We start from the raw sequence: 25,465 nt of genomic DNA, 5'->3' as shown, positions 1-25,465 counted from the left end.
GCCAGCTTGAGTCTTTTCATTTTTCTAGCGAGAGGCTGAGTGCTTCCATCCTCATGTGAAGCTGAACCACTAGCCATGAACATAGGCCAGGGCCTCAGCCGTTCCTTGCCACTCCGTGTCGTAAATGGCATATTGGCAAGTTTACGCTTCTCCTCCGACAATTTTATTTTAGGTTTTGGAGTCCTTTTTTTTCTGATATTTGGTGTTTTGGATTTGACATGCTCTGTACTATGACATTGGGCATCGGCCTTGGCAGACGACGTTGCTGGCATTTCATCGTCTCGGCCATGACTAGTGGCAGCAGCTTCAGCACGAGGTGGAAGTGGATCTTGATCTTTCCCTAATTTTGGAACCTCAACATTTTTGTTCTCCATATTTTAATAGGCACAACTAAAAGGCACCTCAGGTAAACAATGGAGATGGATACTAGTATACAATTATGGACTGCCTGCCGAGTGCAGACACAGAGGTAGCCACAGCCGTGAACTACCGTACTGTACTGTGTCTGCTGCTAATATAGACTGGTTGATAAAGAGATGTCTATGTAACTATGTATGTATAAAGAAGAAAGAAAAAAAAAACACGGTTAGGTGGTATACAATTATGGACGGACTGCCTGCCGAGTGCAGACACAGAGGTAGCCACAGCCGTGAACTACCGTACTGTACTGTGTCTGCTGCTAATAATATAGACTGGTTGATAAAGAGATGTCGTAGTAGTATGTATGTATAAAGAAGAAAGAAAAAAAAACCACGGTTAGGTGGTATACAATTATGGACGGACTGCCTGCCGAGTGCAGACACAGAGGTAGCCACAGCCGTGAACTACCGTACTGTACTGTGTCTGCTGCTAATATAGACTGGTTGATAAAGAGATGTCTATGTAACTATGTATGTATAAAGAAGAAAGAAAAAAAAACCACGGTTAGGTGGTATACAATTATGGACGGAATGCCTGCCGAGTGCAGACACAGAGGTAGCCACAGCCGTGAACTACCGTACTGTACTGTGTCTGCTGCTAATATAGACTGGTTGATAAAGAGATGTCTATGTAACTATGTATGTATAAAGAAGAAAGAAAAAAAAACCACGGTTAGGTGGTATACAATTATGGACGGACTGCCTGCCGAGTGCAGACACAGAGGTAGCCACAGCCGTGAACTACCGTACTGTACTGTGTCTGCTGCTAATATAGACTGGTTGATAAAGAGATGTCTATGTAACTATGTATGTATAAAGAAGAAAGAAAAAAAAACCACGGTTAGGTGGTATACAATTATGGACGGACTGCCTGCCGAGTGCAGACACAGAGGTAGCCACAGCCGTGAACTACCGTACTGTACTGTGTCTGCTGCTAATATAGACTGGTTGATAAAGAGATGTCTATGTAACTATGTATGTATAAAGAAGAAAGAAAAAAAAACCACGGTTAGGTGGTATACAATTATGGACGGACTGCCTGCCGAGTGCAGACACAGAGGTAGCCACAGCCGTGAACTACCGTACTGTACTGTGTCTGCTGCTAATATAGACTGGTTGATAAAGAGATGTCTATGTAACTATGTATGTATAAAGAAGAAAGAAAAAAAAACCACGGTTAGGTGGTATACAATTATGGACGGACGGACTGCCGAGTGCAGACACAGAGGTAGCCACAGCCGTGAACTACCGTACTGTACTGTGTCTGCTGCTAATATAGACTGGTTGATAAAGAGATGTCGTAGTAGTATGTATGTATAAAGAAGAAAAAAAAACCACGGTTAGGTGGTATACAATTATGGACGGACTGCCTGCCGAGTGCAGACACTGAGGTAGCCACAGCCGTGAACTACCGTACTGTGTCTGCTGCGACTGGATGATAAATGATATAAAAAATATATATATATCACTACTGCAGCCGGACAGGTATATATTATATATTATATAATGACGGACCTGCTGGACACTGTCTGTCAGCAGAATGAGTTTTATTTTTATAGAATAAAAAAAAAAACAACACACAAGTGAAGTCACACGACGAGTGTTTAACTTTTTCAGGCAATCACAATATAAGTATACTACTAACTATACTGGTGGTCAGTGTGGTCAGGTCACTGGTCAGTCACACTGGCAGTGGCACTCCTGCAGCAAAAGTGTGCACTGTTTAATTTTAATATAATATTATGTACTCCTGGCTCCTGCTATAACCTATAACTGGCACTGCAGTGCTCCCCAGTCTCCCCCACAATTATAAGCTGTGTGAGCTGAGCAGTCAGACAGATATATAATATATATAGATGATGCAGCACACTGGGCTGAGCCTGAGCAGTGCACACAGATATGGTATGTGACTGAGTCACTGTGTGTATCGCTTTTTTCAGGCAGAGAACGGATATATTAAATAAACTGCACTGTCTGGTGGTCACTCACTATATAATATTATGTACTCCTGGCTCCTGCTATAACCTATAACTGGCACTGCAGTGCTCCCCAGTCTCCCCCACAATTATAAGCTGTGTGAGCTGAGCAGTCAGACAGATATATAATATATATAGATGATGCAGCACACTGGGCTGAGCCTGAGCAGTGCACACAGATATGGTATGTGACTGAGTCACTGTGTGTATCGCTTTTTTCAGGCAGAGAACGGATATATTAAATAAACTGCACTGTCTGGTGGTCACTCACTAGTAAACTCTCTGCACTCTCTACACTTCTACAGTACTCCTCCTAGTCCTAAGCTCCAGTAAATCTCTCTCTCTTATAATCTAAATGGAGAGGACGCCAGCCACGTCCTCTCCCTATCAATCTCAATGCACGTGTGAAAATGGCGGCGACGCGCGGCTCCTTATATAGAATCCGAGTCTCGCGATAGAATCCGAGCCTCGCGAGAATCCGACAGCGTCATGATGACGTTCGGGCGCGCTCGGGTTAACCGAGCAAGGCGGGAAGATCCGAGTCGCTCGGATCCGTGTAAAAAAAGCTGAAGTTCGGGCGGGTTCGGATTCCGAGGAACCGAACCCGCTCATCTCTACTCCATACTGCACGCATTTTTACCTCCATACTGCATGCATTATTACCTCCTGCATTATTACTAGAGATGAGCGGGTTCAGTTCTCCGAGATCCGAACCCCCTCGAACTTCACCTATTTTACACGGTTCCGAGGCAGCCTCGGATCTTCCCACCTTGTTCGGTTAACCCGAACGCGCCTGAACGGCATCATCCCACTGTCGGATTCTTGCGAGATTCGTATTCTATATAAAGAGCAGCGCGTCACCGCCATTTTCACTTGTGCATTGGAGATTGAACGGAGAGGACGTGGCTGCGTTCTCTCCCTGAAAAGCTCAGTATCTGTGCTCAGTGTGCTGCAAATATCTGTGCTCAGTGTGCTGCAAATATCTGTGCTCAGTGTGCTGAAAATATCTACGTTCTCTACCTGAAAACGCTCCATATCTGTGCTCAGTGTGCTGCAAATATCTGTGCTCAGTGTGCTGCATTGTGGGGACCACTAGTATATAATTATAGTAGTACAGTACAGTAGGCCATTGCTGTATCTTGCAACTCTGTGTCAAGTATACTATCCATATCTGTGCTGCATTATTGCAAGCAGTATATAGTAGGACAGTGCAGCATTTTGGTGACCAGCAGTGTACATATAGTACAGTAGGCCATTGCTGTATCTTGCAGCTCTGTGTCAAGTATACTATCCATATCTGTGCTGCATTATTGTGAGCAGTATATAGTAGGACAGTGCAGCATTTTGGTGACCAGCAGTATACATATAGTACAGTACAGTAGGCCATTGCTGTATCTTGCAGCTCTGTGTCAAGTATACTATCCATATCTGTGCTGCATTATTGTGTGTAGTATTTAGTAGGACAGTGCAGCATTTTGGTGACCAGCAGTATACATATAGTACAGTACAGTAGGCCATTGCTATTGATATATTCCTGGCATATAATTCCACACATTAAAAAATGGAGAACAAAAATGTGGAGGGTAAAATAGGGAAAGATCAAGATCCACTTCCACCTCGTGCTGAAGCTGCTGCCACTAGTCATGGCCGAGACGATGAAATGCCATCAACGTCGTCTGCCAAGGCCGATGCCCAATGTCATAGTAGAGAGCATGTAAAATCCAAAAACTGAAGTTCAGTAAAATGACCCAAAAATCAAAATTAAAAGCGTCTGAGGAGAAGCGTAAACTTGCCAATATGCCATTTACGACACGGAGTGGCAAGGAACGGCTGAGGCCCTGGCCTATGTTCATGGCTAGTGGTTCAGCTTCACATGAGGATGGAAGCACTCATCCTCCCGCTAGAAAAATGAAAAGACTTAAGCTGGCAAAAGCACAGCAAAGAATTGTGCATTCTAGAGATGAGCGGGTTCGGTTTCTCTGAATCCGAACCCGCCCGAACTTCATGGTTTTTTTCACGGGTCCGAGCAGACTCGGATCCTCCCGCCTTGCTCGGTTAACCCGAGCGCGCCCGAACGTCATCATGACGCTGTCGGATTCTCGCGAGACTCGGATTCTATATAAGGAGCCGCGCGTCGCCGCCATTTTCACACGTGCATTGAGATTGATAGTGAGAGGACGTGGCTGGCGTCCTCTCCATTTAGATTATAAGAGAGAGAGATTTACTGGAGTTTAGGACTAGGAGGAGTACTGTAGAAGTGTAGAGAGTGCAGAGAGTTTACTAGTGAGTGACCACCAGACAGTGCAGTTTATTTAATATATCCGTTCTCTGCCTGAAAAAAGCGATACACACAGTGACTCAGTCACATACCATATCTGTGTGCACTGCTCAGGCTCAGCCCAGTGTGCTGCATCATCTATATATATTATATATCTGTCTGACTGCTCAGCTCACACAGCTTATAATTGTGGGGGAGACTGGGGAGCACTGCAGTGCCAGTTATAGGTTATAGCAGGAGCCAGGAGTACATAATATTATATAGTGAGTGACCACCAGACAGTGCAGTTTATTTATATATCCGTTCTCTGCCTGAAAAAAGCGATACACACAGTGACTCAGTCACATACCATATCTGTGTGCACTGCTCAGGCTCAGCCCAGTGTGCTGCATCATCTATATATATTATATATCTGTCTGACTGCTCAGCTCACACAGCTTATAATTGTGGGGGAGACTGGGGAGCACTGCAGTGCCAGTTATAGGTTATAGCAGGAGCCAGGAGTACATAATATTATATTAAAATTAAACAGTGCACACTTTTGCTGCAGGAGTGCCACTGCCAGTGTGACTGACCAGTGACCTGACCACACTGACCACCAGTATAGTTAGTAGTATACTTATATTGTGATTGCCTGAAAAAGTTAAACACTCGTCGTGTGACTTCACTTGTGTGTTGTTTTTTTTTTTATTCTATAAAAATAAAACTCATTCTGCTGACAGACAGTGTCCAGCAGGTCCGTCATTATATAATATATAATATATACCTGTCCGGCTGCAGTAGTGATATATATATATATTTTTTATATCATTTATCATCCAGTCGCAGCAGACACAGTACGGTAGTTCACGGCTGTGGCTACCTCTGTGTCTGCACTCGGCAGGCAGTCCGTCCATAATTGTATACCACCTAACCGTGGTTTTTTTTTCTTCTTTATACATACATACTACTACGACATCTCTTTATCAACCAGTCTATATTAGCAGCAGACACAGTACAGTACGGTAGTTCACGGCTGTGGCTACCTCTGTGTCTGCACTCAGGAGGCAGTCCGTCCATAATTGTATACCACCTAACCTTTTTCTTTGCATCATGTGCTGATTGGGGAGGGTTTTTTGGAAGGGACATCCTGCGTGACACTGCAGTGCCACTCCTAAATGGGCCCGGTGTTTGTGTCGGCCACTAGGGTCGCTAATCTTACTCACACAGTCAGCTACCTCATTGCGCCTCTTTTTTTCTTTGCGTCATGTGCTGTTTGGGGAGGGTTTTTTGGAAGGGACATCCTGCGTGACACTGCAGTGCCACTCCTAGATGGGCCCGGTGTTTGTGTCGGCCACTAGGGTCGCTAATCTTACTCACACAGCTACCTCATTGCGCCTCTTTTTTTCTTTGCGTCATGTGCTGTTTGGGGAGGGTTTTTTGGAAGGGACATCCTGCGTGACACTGCAGTGCCACTCCTAGATGGGCCCGGTGTTTGTGTCGGCCACTAGGGTCGCTAATCTTACTCACACAGCTACCTCATTGCGCCTCTTTTTTTCTTTGCGTCATGTGCTGTTTGGGGAGGGTTTTTTGGAAGGGACATCCTGCGTGACACTGCAGTGCCACTCCTAGATGGGCCCGGTGTTTGTGTCGGCCACTAGGGTCGCTAATCTTACTCACACAGCTACCTCATTGCGCCTCTTTTTTTCTTTGCGTCATGTGCTGTTTGGGGAGGGTTTTTTGGAAGGGACATCCTGCGTGACACTGCAGTGCCACTCCTAGATGGGCCCGGTGTTTGTGTCGGCCACTAGGGTCGCTAATCTTACTCACACAGCTACCTCATTGCGCCTCTTTTTTTCTTTGCGTCATGTGCTGTTTGGGGAGGGTTTTTTGGAAGGGCCATCCTGCGTGACACTGCAGTGCCACTCCTAGATGGGCCCGGTGTTTGTGTCGGCCACTAGGGTCGCTAATCTTACTCACACAGCTACCTCATTGCGCCTCTTTTTTTCTTTGCGTCATGTGCTGTTTGGGGAGGGTTTTTTGGAAGGGACATCCTGCGTGACACTGCAGTGCCACTCCTAGATGGGCCCGGTGTTTGTGTCGGCCACTACGGTCGCTTATCTTACTCACACAGCGACCTCGGTGCAAATTTTAGGACTAAAAATAATATTGTGAGGTGTGAGGTATTCAGAATAGACTGAAAATGAGTGTAAATTATGGTTTTTGAGGTTAATAATACTTTGGGATCAAAATGACCCCCAAATTCTATGATTTAAGCTGTTTTTTAGTGTTTTTTGAAAAAAACACCCGAATCCAAAACACACCCGAATCCGACAAAAAAAATTTGGTGAGGTTTTGCCAAAACGCGTTCGAACCCAAAACACGGCCGCGGAACCGAACCCAAAACCAAAACACAAAACCCGAAAAATTTCAGGCGCTCATCTCTAGTGCATTCTTCTAAATCACAAATCCCCAAGCAGAGTCCAATTGTGTCGGTTGTCATGCCTGACCTTCCCAACACTGGACGGGAAGAGGTGGCGCCTTCCACCATTTGCACGTCCCCTGCAAGTGCTGGAAGGACCACCCAAAGTCCAGTTCCGGATAGGTCAAATTGAAGATGTCACTGTTGAAGTACACCAGGATGAGGATATGGGTGTTGCTGGCGCTGAGGAGGAAATTGACAAGGAGTATTCTGATGGTGAGGTGGTTTGTTTAAGTCAGGCACCTGGGGAGACACCTGTTGTCCATGGGATGAATATGGCCATTGACATGCCTGGTCAAATTACAAAAAAAAAATCACCTCTTCGGTGTGGAATTATTTTAACAGAAATGCGGACAACAGGTGTCAAGCCGTGTGTTGCCTTTGCCAAGTAGGGGTAAGGACATTAACCACCTAGGAACATCCTTCCTTATATGTCACCTGGAGTGCATTCATCAGAAGTCATTGACAAGTTCAAAAACTTTGGGTGACAGCAGAAGCAGTCCACTGACAACTAAATCCCTTCCTCTTGTACCCAAGCTCCTGCAAACCACACCACAAACTCCCTCAGTGTCAATTTCCTCCTTAGACAGGAACGCCAATAGTCCTGCAGGCCGTGTCACTGGCAAGTCTGACTAGTCCTCTCCTGACTGGGATTCCTCCGATGCATCATTGAGTGTAACGCCTACTGCTGCTGGCGCTGCTGTTGTTGTTGCTGCTGGTAGTCGATCGTCATCCCAGAGGGGAAGTCGGAAGACCACTTGTACTACTTCCAGTAAGCAATTAACTGTCCAACAGTCCTTTGCGAGGAAGATGAAATATCACAGCAGTCATCCTGCTGCAAAGCGGATAACTCAGGCATTGGCAACTGTGTAGGTGTTAAACGTGTGTCCGGTATCCTCCGTTAGTTCACAGGCACTTAGAGAATTGCTTGAGGTATTGTGTCCCTGGTACCAAATACCATCTAGGTTCCACTTCTCTAGGCAGGCGATACCGAGAATGTACACAGACGTCAGAAAAAGACTCACCAGTGTCCTAAAAAATGCAGTTGTACCCAATGTCCACTTAACCACGGACATGTGGACAAGTGGAGCAGGGCAGACTCAGGACTATATGACTGTGATAGCCCACTGGGCAGCAAGAACAGCAGCGGCGGCACCAGTAGCAGCATCTCGCAAATGCCAACTCGTTCCTATGCAGGCTACGCTTTGTATCACCGCTTTCCATAAGAGGCACACAACTAACAACCTCTTACGGAAATTGAGGAACATCATCGCAGAATGGCTTACCCCAATTGGACTCTCCTGGGGATTTGTGACATCGGACAACGCCACCAATATTGTGCGTGCATTACATGTGGGCAAATTCCAGCACGTCCCATGTTTTGCACATACATTGAACTTGGTGGTGCAGAATTTTAAAAAAAACGACAGGGGTATGCAAGAGATGCTGTCAGTGTCCTAAAGAATTGTGGGCCACTTTCGGCATTCAGCCACCGCGTGCCGAAGACTGGAGCACCAGCAAATACTCCTGAACCTGCCCCGCCATCATCTGAAGCAAGAGGTGGTAACGAGGTGGAATTCAACCTTCTATATGCTTCAGAGGATGGAAGAGCAGCAAAAGGCCATTCAAGCCTATACATCTGCCTACGATATAGGCAAAGGAGGGGGAATGCACCTGACTCAAGCGCAGTGGAGAATGATTTCAATGTTGTGCAAGGTTCTGCAACCCTTTGAACTTGCCACACGTGAAGTGAGTTCAGACACTGCCAGCCTGAGTCAGGTCATTCCCCTCATCAGGCTTTTGCAGAAGCAGCTGGATAAATTGAAGGAGGAGCTAAGACGGAGCGATTCCGCTAGGCATGTGGGACTTGTGGATGGAGCCCTTCATTCGCTTAACCAGGATTCACGGGTGGTCAATCTGTTGAAATCAGAGCACTACATTTTGGCCACCGTGCTCGATCCTAGGTTTAAAGCCTACGTTGTATCTCTCTTTCCGTCAGACACAAGTCTGCAGATGTTCAAAGACCTGCTGGTGAGACACTTGTCAACTCAAGCGGAACGTGACCCGTCAACAGCTCCTCCTTCACATTCTCCCGCAACTGGGGCTGCAAGGAAAAGGCTAAGAATTCCAGTCTGGAGTGAGTGCTGACATCTGGTCCGGACTGAAGGACCTGTCAACGATTACTGACATGTCGTCTACTGTCACTGCAAATGATTCTGTCACCATTGAAAGAATGGTGGAGGATTATATGAGTGACCGCATCCAAGTAGGCACGTCAGACAGTCCGTACGTATACTGGCAGGAAAAAGAGGCAATTTGGAGGCCCTTGCACAAACTGGCTTTATTTTACCTAAGTTGCCCCCCCTCCAGTGTGTACTCTGAAAGAGTGTTTAGTACAGCCGGTCACCTTGTCAGCGATCGGCGTACGAGATTACGTCCACAAAATGTGGAGAAGATGATGTTCATCAAAATGAATTATAATCAATTCCTCCGTGGAGACATTCACCATCAATTGCCTCTAGAAAGTACACAGGGACCTGAGATGGTGGATTCCAGTGGGGATGAATTAAACCTCTGTGAGGAGGGGGATGTACACAGTGAAAGGGGTGAGGAATCAGAGGATGATGATGAGGTGGATATCTTGCCTCTGTAGAGCCAGTTTGAGCAAGGAGAGATTGCTTCTTTTTTTGGTGGGGGCCCAAACCAACCAGTCATTTCAGCCACAGTCGTGTGGCAGACCCTGTGGCTGAAATGATGGGTTTGTTAAAGTGTGCGTGTCATGTTTATACAACATAAGGGTGGGTGGGAGGGCCCAAGGACAATTCCATCTTGCACCTCTTTTTTTTATTTTATTTATCTTTGCATCATGTGATGTTTGGGACCAATTTTTTTAAGTGCCATCCTGTCTGAAACTGCAGTGCCACTCCTAGATGGGCCAGGTGTTTGTGCCGCCCACTTGGGTCGCTTAGCTTAGTCATCCAGCGACCTTGGTGCAAATTTTAGGACTAAAAATAATATTGTGAGGTGTGAGGTGTTCAGAATAGACTGGAAATGAGTGGAAATTATGGTTGTTGAGGTTAATAATACTATAGGATCAAAATTACCCCCAAATTCTATGATTTAAGCTGTTTTTGAGGGGTTTTTGAAAAAAAAAACACCCGGATCCAAAACACACCCGAATCCGACAAAAAAATTTCAGGGAAGTTTTGCCAAAACGCGTCTGAATCCAAAACACGGCCGCGGAACCGAATCCAAAACCAAAACACAAAACCCGAAAAATTTCCGGTGCACATCTCTAATTATTACCTGCATACTGCACGCATTATTACCTCCATACTACACGCATTATTACCTCCATACTGCATGCACTATTACCTCCATACTACACGCATTATTACCTCCATACTGCACGCATTATTACCTCCATACTGCACGCATTATTACCTCCATACTCCATGCATTATTACTTCCATACTGCACGCATTATTCCCTCCATACTGCATGCATTATTACCTCCATACTGCGCGCATTATTACCTCCATACTGCATGCATTATTACCTCCATACTGCATGCATTATTACCTCCATACTGCATGCATTATTCCCTCCATACTGCACGCATTATTACCTCCATACTGCACGCATTTTTATTTCCATACTGCACGCTTTATTACCTCCATACTGCACGCATTATCTGCATACTACACGCTTTATTACCTCCATACTGCACGCTTTATTACCTCCATACTGTACGTATTATCTCCATACTACACGCTTTATTACCTCCATACTGCACGCTTTATTAAATAAAAAAGTCATTAAATGTTCTGTGATATTTAACATCTTGAAGACAGAAAACTAGCACAATAAATATGTTACACTCTCACTTGCTCTTTGCTTGACCTCCTTTAGGAAAGCTATGCCCCTGGCACAGACACTCTGGGAATATCAAGGTGAAAGCTGTAACATGCAATCATTACTTTCTCTATTTTCTTTAATACTGATGTGATACTCAGAAGGCACATTTGACATCTACTGCACTTACGGGTAGCTGAGGTTTATATATTAATCTTTACTTCTTATTGCAGTCTTGCAAACATATTGGCCAGACTTCCAGTTGCATTGCTCTCTGAATATTCCACTTTGCCATCTATTGCTGGCATACTTTACTAAACATGTCGCAGTCCTGTTATAGGAGGTAAAAGGGTGCAATCAGCTGTTAAGTTAACCCTGAAAGTCATTTGGCACTTTATTGAATTCTCTGTTACTATGGAAACTCTTGGAAGAAACATTTTATTTTTACTAATCTGTGATGTGTACTCTCTGCAATTAATGAATAGCAAGAAATAAAATAATAATATAAATATTTGCCACCAGCCTAGTGCAGGGAGCCAGGGGCGTTTTAAGAGAGTAGGGGACCCGCGTGCAGCCTCCGTCGCGGGCCCCCTCCTCTCCGGCAGCTAGTAGACTCTGGCGCCATGTTCCTGGGGACAGCACCAGTGCAAATGCACTCGGAAATAGCTGCAGCGACCATTTTCCAAGTGATTTTTGCCCGTACTGCAGATCCGCCACTACGGGACTCCAGAGGGGTAAGTACCATGTTATATCTGCCCCATCTGCAGTGTACATGGTTATGTCCATTAGGTGACAAATTTGCTGCTGCGATCAGATCTGGATTAAGGGGGTAAGTCCAAGTTGATCACAGCAGGATTTTTGATAGCAATTGGGCAAAACCATGTGCACTGCAGGTGGGGCAGATATAACATTTGCAGAGAGAGTTAGATTTGGGTGGGTTATTTTGTTTCTGTGCAGGGTAAATACTGGCTGCTTTATTTTTACACTGCAATTTAGATTGCAGATTGAACACACCACACCCAAATCTAACTCTCTCTGCACATGTTATATCTGCCTCCCCTGCAGTGCACATGGTTTTGCCCAATTGCTAACAAAAATCCTGCTGCGATCAACTTGGAATTACCCCCCAGGCCCATTGTTTTTAAACCTAAACTGATATAAATGAATAGTTTATTTGTTTCTCCTGGTACTTTTTAATTATACAGACATCTCTGTAGCTCACAACTCAGAGCTAATTCAGACCTGTTCGCAGCAGCAAAATTGTTCTCTAATGGGCAAAACCATGTGCACTGCAGAGGGGGGCAGATATAACATGTAGAGAGAGTGTTAGATTTAGGTGGGTTACATTGTTTCTCTGCAGGGTAAATACTGGCTGCTTTATTTTTAAACAGCAATTTAGATTTCAGTTTGAACACACCCCACCCAAATATAACTCTCTCTGCACATATTATATCTGCCCCACCTGCAGTGCACATGGTTTTGACCCATTAGAGAACAATGTTGCTGCGATCAGGTCTGAATTAGGCCCTCAGTTTTTGTGGCTTCATTTCCGTGTATGTTTGGGGTGCAAATTGCCTTCAGTTACATAGGCCCCATGCTATCTGTTATGTATGAGGATTTTGATGTAGGGTCAACTGTGCTGAACTTGAAATGGGATGCATTTAGTATCCTGCCTGTCAGGGGGTATCCCAGTGGCGCACCCAGGGGGGGGTTTCCGAGTACCCAAAAAAACCCCTCCACTAAAAAAAAAAAAAAAAAAAAAAAAAAATTTTTTTTTTTATAGCTGCATGAGTATTATTAATGACTGTCTAGCGTCCTCTGCAGCCTGCTGTCTTCCTGGTAGCACTTGCAAGTGCAATAAAAGTTAACTTTATTTTAATTATAGTACATATATATCCATGTGCATACATATATACACATGTATATACATACATACATACATACATACATATAAATACACACATGATATATATATAAATGTGTGTATATATGTGTACTGTATGTGTGTGTACATATATATATATATATATATATGTATGCTTCTTTAATATGCTATGTATATGTGTATATGTGTGTGTGTGTATATATATATATATGTATATATATATATATGTGTAGATATATGTGTGTGTGTATGTATATATATATATATATATATATATATATACACACACACACACACAGACACACTAGTTTTACGGACCCAGCATATACTGGGTCACCTCAGTCCCCACCCCCGTGATTGACTCCGCCCAGTTCTGGAAACCCCCCATGCAAATCCTGCGTTTGCCACTGTATCCGGACTCCAGGTCGACAGCACAAATGTCGACACACCTTAGGTCGACACCAATTGGTCGACACACCTTAGGTCGACATGGACAAAAGGTCGACATGAACAAGGTCGACATGGAAAAAGGTCGACATGAGTTTTTCACGATTTTTTTCTTTTTTTGACCCTTTTGATACTTAACGATCCACGTGGACTACGATTGGAATGGTAAAGTGTGCCGAGCGAAGCGGTAGCGGAGCGAAGGCACCATGCCCGAAGCATGGCGAGCGAAGCGATTCATGCGAGGGGACGCGGTGCACTTATTGGGGTTCCCGGTCACTCTACGAAGAAAACGACACCAAAAAAACATGAAAAACTCATGTCGACCTTTTTCCATGTCGACCTTGTTCCTGTCGACCTTTTGTCCATGTCGACCTTTTGTCCATGTCGACCTAAGGTGTGTCGACCAATTGGCGTCGACCTTTGTGCTGTCGACCCTCAGTCCCAGACCCCTGTCAGGGTGCCACCACCAACTGACACCACTCAGGACACCGGCGCAGGATCTCCGACAGACGTCATCCCAAAGGTGAGTATTGGTGTACGGTTACTGCCCGAGGGAGGGGGGTTAGGGTTAGGTCCTAGGGGGGTTAACCCTAGCCGCCACCCTCCAAGGAGTAGCTGTAGCTATCACCCCCAGGCAGTTAACCCTAGCCGCCACACCCTGATGGTTAGGGTTAGGGTAGGGGACGGGGGGTAGAAATATTTACCCCCTCTAATGTCAGGATCTCCAATGTCAGAATGCTGTGATCGGTCATGTGACCACCGGCATCCTGACCACGGGATTCAGTATGTAGTCTCTTGAAATATGGTTAAAATACTAGCAGTGGTATGGCAGAGTAATAGTATACACCAACTGATCCTCAAAGTGACAAAACAGCCCAGTACTTAAACAGTGGAGTAGTTTATATAACAGTAATGTGGATGTAGAAACGTATTCCCAGTTATGGATATAGAGAGGAGCTTGAATTTAGCATACAGATCACCTGACGATGACTGTATAAAGATAGAGGTGCATGATACAATCAATGATTGGGGTTGTGTAATGCAGTGTATCCCCTTGTAGCGCTCTTACACAGTGACAAAATGGCCCTGTGCATGGGAAGAAGACCAAATGGTGGCCATCTTGGTAAAGGGCTTTATTCCTCCCTGAAGGAACATCTTCAAGACTGTGCAGTAGTGCTGGTTCAACACCCCTCCATTGCTACAAACTTCTCCATGTTACACAAACATTTCTTACTCTTGGGTACTGTATGAACTTTTTGTACTGTAGAAACCTGTACAAAAACTGACGGTTAGTTAAGCAGTAAAATATCAGCATTTTGGACAATTCTAGTACATATATCTTGAAAAAGTTATCAGTCAGACTTGATTCACACAAAATCTCTTTACCTATTTTGGATTTCCACTCACACCAGTCATGTCTTGACTTTTGCTGTTGGATATCTAGAGGTTCACTGAACACAATATTTGCATATTCCTTATAGTAGCTCCCTGGTGTTTAACAAATGTTTAATCTCACAGAAGCTATGTTCTACGTTTGGATGTCCATGCTGGTAGCCTCTGGTTCAGATATGTTGACAAGCTTTCTAGTTTTTGGATTCCAGAGCCTGTAACCTTTACTTTCTTGACAATAACCAAGCATGATATACTTCATAGACTTTGTATAAAGCTTGTGTCTTCTCTCTTGTGGCAAGTGTACATAGGCAGTGTTTCCAAAACCTCTGAGATGCTTTCTACTTCTTCCTGACCAGGCTTTAATTGGAGTTTTGTCTTTTAAGGGAATTGTTGGAGCATGATTTTTCAGATAAACTGCTGTAGACATTGCTTCCATCCAAAATTGCTTATTTAGGCATGTATCATTCAGCATGCATCTAGCTTTCTCCACTAATGTGCAATTTGCATGCTCACTTGCACCATTCTGTTCTGGCGTGTACACGATGGCCAATTGATGCTCAATTCCATGTGTCTTTGTTTAGATGTTCTCCTCCATTGTCAGATCTTAAGGACTTCATATAACATTTATATTCTTCTGCTTACATTCAGTTGCTTTCTGACTTATTTTGTGACATACAGAACACATACTTGAATTTTGTGGGCGTCTCACACTTAGAATGTAATGCAGTACTCTCAGCATTTATCTCATGTTCTTGGCACTGTAGCAGTTGTGTTCTGACAATGTCTGTAGCTAAGTTTTCTTCCTATTAGCAAAACTGTTTCTTTGCAGATAGGATCTCCTCTGTTACATACTCAAGCAGTAGGCACACAATGGGAAGCTCTTGTGGTATAACTTATTTATAATGAAACTGAATAGGTCATAAAACAAATTAACATACTGAACAAGACTGGTATATATGAAAAGCCATCTTCTTTCCCTTTCTACTCCTTTTGGAAGATTCCTATATCAAACAAGTACACATATACAGTATATCGTAGACTGTTAACACAGTAACACATAAACAACAGCTCCACCTGCTGTCCCTCCAGTGATTACTCAACAGTATGAAAGTCTCAGTCTGTTATAATTAGTGATGTGCACGGCCGTGTTTTGGATTAGGACGCGTTTTGGCAAAACCTCCCTGAAATTTTTTTGTCGGATTCGGGTGTTTTTTTTGCAAAAAACCCTCAAAAACAGCTTAAATCATAGCATTTGGGGGACATTTTGATCCCATAGTATTATTAAACTCAATAACCATAATTTCCACATATTTCCAGTCTATTCTGAACACCTCACACATCACAATATTATTTTTAGTCCTAAAATTTGCACCGAGGTCGCTGAATGACTAAGCTAAGCGACCCAAGTGGCCGACACAAACACCTGGCCCATCTAGGAGTGGCACTGCAGTGTCAGACAGGATGGCAGATTTAAAAAATAGTCCCCAAACAGCACATGATGCAAAGAAAAAAAGAGGTGCAATGAGGTAGCTGTGTGACTAAGCTAAGCGACCCAAGTGGCCGACGCAAACACCTGGCCCATCTAGGAGTGGCACTGCAGTTTTCTAACGAGAGGATGAGTGCTTCCGTCCTCATGTGAATCTGAACCACTAGCCATGAACATAGGCCAGGGCCTCAGCTGTTCCTTGATGCAAAGAAAAAAGAGGTGCAATGAGGTAGCTGTGTGACTAAGCTAAGAGACCCAAGTGGCCGACACAAACACCTGGCCCATCTAGGAGTGGCACTGCAGTGTCAGACAGGATGGCAGATTTAAAAAATAGTCCCCAAACAGCACATGATGCAAAGAAAAAAAGAGGTGCAATGAGGTAGCTGTGTGACTAAGCTAAGCGACCCAAGTGGCCGACACAAACACCTGGCCCATCTAGGAGTGGCACTGCAGTTTTCTAACGAGAGGATGAGTGCTTCCGTCCTCATGTGAATCTGAACCACTAGCCATGAACATAGGCCAGGGCCTCAGCTGTTCCTTGCCATTCCGTGTCGTAAATGGCATATTGGCAAGTTTACGCTTCTCATCAGACGCTTTTAATTTTGATTTTTGGGTCATTTTACGGAACTTTTGTTTTTTGGATTTTACATGCTCTCTACTATTACATTGGGCATTGGCCTTGGCAGACGACGTTGATGTCATTTCAACGTCTCGGCCATGACTAGTGGCAGCAGCTTCAGCACGAGGTGGAAGTGGATCTTGATCTTTCCCTATTTTACCCTCCACATTTTTGTTCTCCATTTTTTAATGTGTGGAATTATATGCCAGTAATATATCAATAGCAATGGCCTACTGTACCGTACTGCTATATATTATATACTGGTGGTCAGCAAAATTATGCACTGTCCTCCTACTACTGCACACAACAACTAAAATACACCACAGGTATGGATGGATAGTATACTTGACGACACAGGGGTAGGTAGAGCAGTGGACTACTGTACCGTACTGCTATATATTATATACTGGTGGTCAGCAAAATTATGCACTGTCCTCCTACTACTGCGCACAACAACTAAAATGCACCACAGACATGGATGGATAGTATACTTGACGACACAGGGGTAGGTAGAGCAGTGGACTACTCTACCGTACTGCTATATATTATATACTGGTGGTCAGCAAAATTATGCACTGTCCTCCTACTACTGCGCACAACAACTAAAATGCACCACAGGTATGGATGGATAGTATACTTGATGACACAGGGGTAGGTAGAGCAGTGGACTACTGTACCGTACTGCTATATATTATATACTGGTGGTCAGCAAAATTATGCACTGTCCTCCTACTACTGCGCACAACAACTAAAATGCACCACAGGTATGGATGGATAGTATACTTGACGACACAGAGGTAGGTAGAGCAGTGGACTACTGTACCATACTGCTATATATTATATACTGGTGGTCAGCAAAATTATGCACTGTCCTCCTACTACTGCGCACAAATAAAATGCACCACAGGTATGGATGGATAGTATACTTGATGACACAGGGGTAGGTAGAGCAGTGGACTACTGTACCGTACTGCTATATATTATATACTGGTGGTCAGCAAAATTATGCACTGTCCTCCTACTACTGCGCACAACAACTAAAATGCAAAACAGGTATGGATGGATAGTATACTTGACGACACAGAGGTAGGTAGAGCAGTGGACTACTGTACCGTACTGCTATATATTATATACTGGTGGTCAGCAAAATTATGCACTGTCCTAATACTGTGCACAACAACTAAAATGCACCACAGGTATGGATGGATAATATACTTGACGACACAGAGGTAGGTAGAGCAGTGGACTACTGTACCGTACTGATATAATACTGGTGGTCACTGGTCAGCAAAATTCTGCACTGTCCTCCTACTATATACTACAATGCAGCACAGATATGGAGCGTTTTTTAGGCAGAGAACGTATATTACTGGTGGTCACTGGTCAGCAAAACTCTGCACTGTCCTCCTATTATATACTGGTGGTCCCCAGTCCCCACAATAAAGCACACTGAGCACAGATATTTGCAGCACACTGAGCACAGATATGGAGCGTTTTTCAGGCAGAGAATGTAGATATTTTCAGCACGCTGAGCACAGATATTTGTAAGCACACTGAGCACAGATATTTGCAGCACACTGAGCACAGATATTTGCAGCACAATGAACACAACTGAGAGAACGCTGCACACGTCCTCTCCCTATCATCTCCAATGCACGAGTGAAAATGGCCGAGACGTGCGGCTCCTTATATAGAATACGAATCTCGCGAGAATCCGACAGCGGGATGATGACGTTCGGGCGCGCTCGGGTTAACCGAGCAAGGCGGGAGGATCCGAGTCTGCCTCGAACCCGTGTAAAATGGGTGAAGTTCGGGGGTGGTTCGGATTCCGAGGAACCGAACCCGCTCATCTCTAGTTATAATATGTCAACACCCCTTCTCAACAGATGAGGCTTAATCCACAAGACACATCTTTCTAGATAGTCTGTGTCAAGTAAGACTGAAGCAAGGTATTTGACGAATGGCCTTGAGCTGGAGACGCAGACTACCGATGAGAGGAGATGTGGAGCCCAGATATAGTTCCTCCTCATGGACCCCGAAGGCTGACTGAATCACAAGCCACCATAAGACACTGACTACAGAGTGAAAACGTGATGACTGCAGCTTGAAAACTCTAACTAAGAGTACTTGATAACTGTGGCTTGAAGACACAGACTGAGAAGACTGGATACTTAAGAAAATGATTTACAGAAGACTCTTGTGTGGGTGCACTCTTATTTTGATTTGTTAGTATGAAAATATTAAAACATAACTTTTATTATCTCATTATTTTAAGAAAAAATCCACACTTATATAATCCACCACAATTAATTCAACTAAATATATTAGTACACATATATATGATTCAGCCCGCCAGCATCTCTGAGAGATGCCATATCTAATTGATGTGGCTGATCAAACTAGGGGGGTCATTCCGAGTTGTTCGCTCTGTAAAAATCTTCGCATCGCAGTGATTTTCCGCTTAATGCGCATGCGCAATGTCCGCACTGCGACTGCGCCAAGTAAATTTGCTATGCAGTTAGGATTTTTACTCACGTCTTTTTCATCGTTCTGGCGATCGTAATGTGATTGACAGGAAATGGGTGTTACTGGGCGGAAACAGGCCGTTTTATGGGCGTGTGGGGAAAAACGCTACAGTTTCCGGAAAAAACGCAGGAGTGGCCGGAGAAACGGGGGAGTGTCTGGGCGAACGCTGGGTGTGTTTGTGACGTCAAACCAGGAACGACAAGCAGTGAAATGATCGCAGATGCCGAGTAAGTCTGGAGCTACTCAGAAACTGCTACGAGGTGTGTAATCGCAATATTGCGAATACATCGTTCGCAATTTTAAGATGCTAAGATTCACTCCCAGTAGGCGACGGCTTAGCATGAGCAAATCTGCTAAAATCTGCTTGCGAGCGAACAACTCGGAATGACCCCCTAGAAAAATTGGGGTGAGTATAATCCACAACCAATCATTAAAAATTAGAAAAAAAAATGTAAAAAATGTTTTACTAAAAATTTGGAAATGTTCTGGTTAGTCTATACTAATAGACTTCAGGAGGGATGTAGACACTCTGGCTCTACACCCTGATCCTATCCCACCAGCACAAGCTCAGCTTGTATTAATAGGACCTCCAAGGGTCATTGAACCGAAATGTTATCAGGAGTATAGATCCTTATTAGCATTGACCAATGTCAGATCTGTGACATGTCAAGGAAGACGGTTCTTAGAATAAGTAACACAGGTCAGAGAAATAAGCAAAAGAGATGATTAAAGGAAAATGTGGTGATCCTGCTGTTGGCTTAGAGTCGAGAAGGTCACGAATTACAACACCGGGTATTCTCTGGGGGTCACCCTCACAGATACTGACCCAGCCCACCACCGTTTTGCTTCCAAGATCGGACGAGATCGGGCTCTGTCGGTGGGGTATGGTAGTAATTTCTTGGGCCTACTATAGCCGACTCACCAATGAGAGTGCACCTAAATAAGATTGGGGAGAGAGACAGAAAAACGGGGCGGATCTGCTGTCTATGTTAGGCACAGCATAAACCTGTGGATCATGGATGAGAGTCCGCAGATATATAGAGAAATGGAGAAATGGAGAAATTGAGAGAGAAGGGTAGAGAAAGAAAAAAGGGAAAAAGGAGAAAAAAAAAAGAAAAAAAAAGGGGGAGAGAAGAAAGAGAACTGAATAGAGACTGTGGGGTATATTTACTAAGGTCCCGATTTTGACCGAGATGCCGTTTTTTCTTCAAAGTGTCATCTCGGTAATTTACTAAACTCAAATCACGGCAGTGATGAGGGCATTCATATTTTTTGGGAAGTCCAAGAAAAAAATTACAAATGAATACACCATCGGTCAAAACGCGGCTGTTTAAGTATGAATCTCGGTCATTTACTAAGAAGTGCAAAGCAAAAAAAACTAAAACACTGCCGTGAAAAATTACAACTCGTAAAAAAGTGCTAAAAAAAACAGACCTGCTTTTTTGATCCGTGATTGGATAGGCATGCACGGATCCATGAGATCCGTGCATGTATATCAGTGGGAAGGGGTGGGAAAGTGGTTATTTTCCAAAAAAAAATTGCGTGGGGTCCCCCCTCCTAAGCATAACCAGCCTCGGGCTCTTTGAGCCGATCCTGGTTGCAGAAATATGGGGAAAAAATTGACAGGGGTTCCCCCATATTTAAGCAACCAGCATCGGGCTCTGCGCCTGGTCCTGGTTCCAAAAATACGGGGGACAAAAAGAGTAGGGGTCCCCCGTATTTTTAAAACCAGCACCGGGCTCCACTAGCTGGACAGATAATGCCACAGCCGGGGGTCACTTTTATATAGTGCCCTGCGGCCGTGGCATCAAATATCCAACTAGTCACCCCTGTCCGGGGTACCCTGGGGGAGTGGGGACCCCTTCAATCAAGGGGTCCCCCCCTCCAGCCACCCAAGGGCCAGGGGTGAAGCCCGAGGCTGTCCCCCCCCATCCAATGGGCTGCGGATGGGGGGCTGATAGCCTTTGTTGAAAATGTAAAGATATTGTTTTTAGTAGCAGTACTACAAGTCCCAGCAAGCCTCCCCGCATGCTGGTACTTGGAGAACCACAAGTACCAGCATGCAGCGGAAAAACGGGCCCGCAGGTACTTGTAGTACTAATACTAAAAAAATACCTAAAAAAAGACAAGACACACACACCTTGAAAGTAAAGATTTATTACATACATCCACACAAACATACATACATACTTACCTTATGTTCACACGTAGGTCGGTCCTCTTCTCCAGTAGAATCCATGGGGTACCTGTTGAATAAATTATACTCACCAGATCCAGGGTACCAGGCTCCTTGGCGAATTCATTTGTAATCCACGTACTTGATTAAAATACAAAAACGGAGACCCGAGCCACGCACTGAAAGGGGACCCATATTTTCACATGGGTCCCCTTTCCCCGAATGCCAGAAACCCACTCTGACTTCTGTCTAAGTGGGTTTCTTCAGCCAATCAGGGAGCGCCACGTTGTGGCACCCTCCTGATCGGCTGTGTGCTCCTGTACTGATTGACAGGCAGCACGCGGCAGTGTTACAATGTAGCGCCTATGCGCTCCATTGTAACCAATGGTGGGAACTTTCTGCTCAGCGGTGAGGTCACTTTCGGTCAACCGCTGAGCAGAAAGTTCCCACCATTGGTTACAATGGAGCGCATAGGCGCTACATCGTAACACTGCCGCGTGCTGCCTGTCAATCAGTACAGGAGCACACAGCCGATCAGGAGGGTGCCACAACGTGGCGCTCCCTGATTGGCTGAAGAAACCCACTTAGACAGAAGTCAGAGTGGGTTTCTGGCATTCGGGGAAAGGGGACCCATGTGAAAACATGGGTCCCCTTTCAGTGCGTGGCTCGGGTCTCCGTTTTTTTTATTTTAATCAAGTACGTGGATTACAAATGGATTCGCCAAGGAGCCTGGTACCCTGGATCTGGTGAGTATAATTTATTCAACAGGTACCCCATGGATTCTACTGGAGAAGAGGACCGACCTGCGTGTGAACATAAGGTAAGTATGTATGTATGTTTGTGTGGATGTATGTAATAAATCTTTACTTTCAAGGTGTGTGTGTCTTGTCTTTTTTTAGGTATTTTTTTAGTATTAGTACTACAGGTAGCAGCGGGCCCGTTTTTCCGCCGCATGCTGGTACTTGTGGTTCTCCAAGTACCAGCATGCGGGGGAGGCTTGCTGGGACTTGTAGTACTGCTACTAAAAACAATATCTTTACATTTTCAACAAAGGCTATCAGCCCCCCATCCGCAGCCCATTGGATGGGGGGGGACAGCCTCGGGCTTCACCCCTGGCCCTTGGGTGGCTGGGGGACGGGACCCCTTGATTGAAGGGGTCCCCACTCCCCCAGGGTACCCCTGCCAGGGGTGACTAGTTGGATATTTGATGCCACGGCCGCAGGGCACTATATAAAAGTGACCCCCGGCTGTGGCATTATCTGTCCAGCTAGTGGAGCCCGGTGCTGGTTTTAAAAATACGGGGAACCCCTACTCTTTTTGTCCCCCGTATTTTTGGAACCAGGACCAGGCGCAGAGCCCGATGCTGGTTGCTTAAATATGGGGGAACCCCTGTCAATTTTTTCCCCATATTTCTGCAACCAGGATCGGCTCAAAGAGTCCGAGGCTGGTTATGCTTAGGAGGGGGGACCCCACGCAATTTTTTTTTGTGATTTTACAGTGTTTATTTAAAAAAAAAATGAACCCCAGCACGGATCACACAGATCCGGCCGAGATTCATTGTGATAAAGTCGGCAGTGTTTTGCTAATCACTGCCGTAAAAAACGGGAAAAAAACACGAATGACATCGACATCGGAACAAATGAAAATGCAGAATACGACAGCTTAGTAAATTAGTCGTAATAAATTCAAAAAGTTGCAGTTTTACACTTTCGATGTCATTCGTGATTATTCTCCCACCAAATCGGGAGAATTACGAATGTTAGTAAATATACCCCTGTGACGGATGTCAGCTTGGTATCAAACCGAAATTATGTTTTTTTTTCTCCTTTTTCCCTTTTTTCTTTCTCTACCCTTCTCTCTCAATTTCTCCATTTCTCCATTTCTCTAGATATCTGCGGACTCTCATCCATGATCCACAGGTTTATCCTGTGCCTAGCATAGACAGCAGATCCGCCCCGTTTTTCTGTCTCTCTCCCCAATCTTCTTTAGGTGCACTCTCATTGGTGAGTCGGCTATAGTAGGCCCAAGAAATTACTACCATACCCCACCGACAGAGCCCGATCTCGTCCGATCTTGGAAGCAAAACGGTGGTGGGCTGGGTCAGTATCTGTGAGGGTGACCACCAGAGAATACCCGGTGTTGTAATTCGTGACCTTCTCAACTCTAAGCCAACAGCAGGATCACCACATTTTCCTTTAATCATCTCTTTTGCTTATTTCTCTGACCTGTGTTACTTATTCTAAGTACCGTCTTCCTTGACATGTCACAGATCTGACATTGGTCAATGCTAATAAGGATCTATACTCCTGATAACATTTCGGTTTGATGACCCTTGGAGGTCCTATTAATACAAGCTGAGCTTGTGCTGGTGGGATAGGATCAGGGTGTAGAGCCAGAGTGCCTACATCCCTCCTGAAGTCTATTAGTATAGACTAACCAGAACATTTCCAAATTTTTAGTAAAAAAAATTTTAATTTTTTTTTCTAATTTTTAATGATTGGTTGTGGATTATACTCACCCCAATTTTTCTAGTTTGATCAGCCACATCAATTAGATATGGCATCTCTCAGAGATGCTGGCGGGCTGAATCATATATATGTGTACTAATATATTTAGTTGAATTAATTGTGGTGGATTATATAAGTGTGGATTTTTTCTTAAAATAATGAGATAATAAAAGTTATGTTTTAATATTTTCATACTAACAAATCAAAATAAGAGTGCACCCACACAAGAGTCTTCTGTAAATCATTTTCTTCCTTGTTTGCCTCTGACTCTGGGTGCACCACCAGACCTATTCATCAAAATACGAATTATTCGTGCATATCACACGTTATTCTGGTACTCTATTATTATTATTACTATTTCTTTCGAACCTTCAGAACTGGTGCGGAATCATGTCTACTCTGTAAGACTGGATACTTGATAACTGTGGCTGCTAGACACTGACTGTAAAGACTGGATACTTGGTAACTGTGTCTGAAAGACTCTGACTGTGGAGACTGGGTACTTGGTAACTGTGGCTGATAGACACTGACTGTGAAGACTGAATACTTGGTAGCTGTGGCTGTAAGACACTGACTGTGAAGACTGGACACTTGGTACTTGTGGCTAAAAGACACTGCCTGCGAAGACTAGATACTTGATAATTGTGGTTTGAAGATTCCGACTGTGAAGACTGGATACTTAGTAAATGCGGCTGAAAGACTCTGACTGTGAAGACTGAGGGCTAAGTAGCTGGAGAGGAATCCAAAGGCACCACCAACAGCTCCGGAATACCCGAGAACGTCGCTCGCTGAGCAGGCAGCCCCAGGAGGCGGCGCCAGCACCAGGCTCAAAACCAGAGTGTGGCTGGGAGCAGAGTAACACACTGATGAAGGAGACAGTAGGCTTCCAGGTACTCAGAATACAGAGCAACCGGAACACTTGCAGGAGCACAGAGTTGGAGCACTTACTAGAAAGAGCAACATAAAGCACTAGCAGCATTAGGCCCAGTACCAAACCATTTTAAAAGGGAAGACAGTCTGGGATTGGCTGAGGAACCAGAGAGAGAGAGCTGCTATTGGCTGTACTGCATGCCTTGGTCTCCAACATGGCGGCTCCATAAACTGCAGACACACAAGGAGGCTCTCCTTTACCTACTGAGTACCTGACCCCCGAGCTCCAGAGCCCACGCTAGCCGCTTCCGCCAGCCCCACTGCACCCCTCAGTGTGAGCAGAGACCGGCTGGCCGCCACCACAGCACCATCAACACCCGGACAGGCAGGCCACTGGACCCGGCTCCAAAGGTGAGACCCCGGACACTGACAGTCTGTTATGTCTTTCTCCAACCAATGACTTGCTAAGAATATCTGCAATCATGTGCTGCTTTGGGCAATATTGCAAGCTGAGAAGACCTTCTTCCTGTAAATATCTCAAGAAGTGGTACTTTACATTGATGTGTTT

The 25,465-nt window shown here is 44.7% G+C and overlaps 2 pseudogenes; one reads left to right on the top strand and one right to left on the bottom strand.

Moving 5' to 3' along the window:
• Positions 1-20,121: 20,121 nt before the first annotated feature.
• On the bottom strand, positions 20,122-20,240 carry LOC134948679 (5S ribosomal RNA; annotated as a pseudogene).
• Positions 20,241-23,549: 3,309 nt separating this feature from the next.
• On the top strand, positions 23,550-23,668 carry LOC134948366 (5S ribosomal RNA; annotated as a pseudogene).
• The last annotated feature ends 1,797 nt before the right edge of the window (positions 23,669-25,465 follow it).

This window comes from Pseudophryne corroboree, chromosome 1 (assembly GCF_028390025.1).
Source record: "Pseudophryne corroboree isolate aPseCor3 chromosome 1, aPseCor3.hap2, whole genome shotgun sequence".
Classification (NCBI taxonomy): domain Eukaryota; kingdom Metazoa; phylum Chordata; class Amphibia; order Anura; family Myobatrachidae; genus Pseudophryne; species Pseudophryne corroboree.
This window is presented reverse-complemented; position numbering and strand designations above follow the sequence as displayed.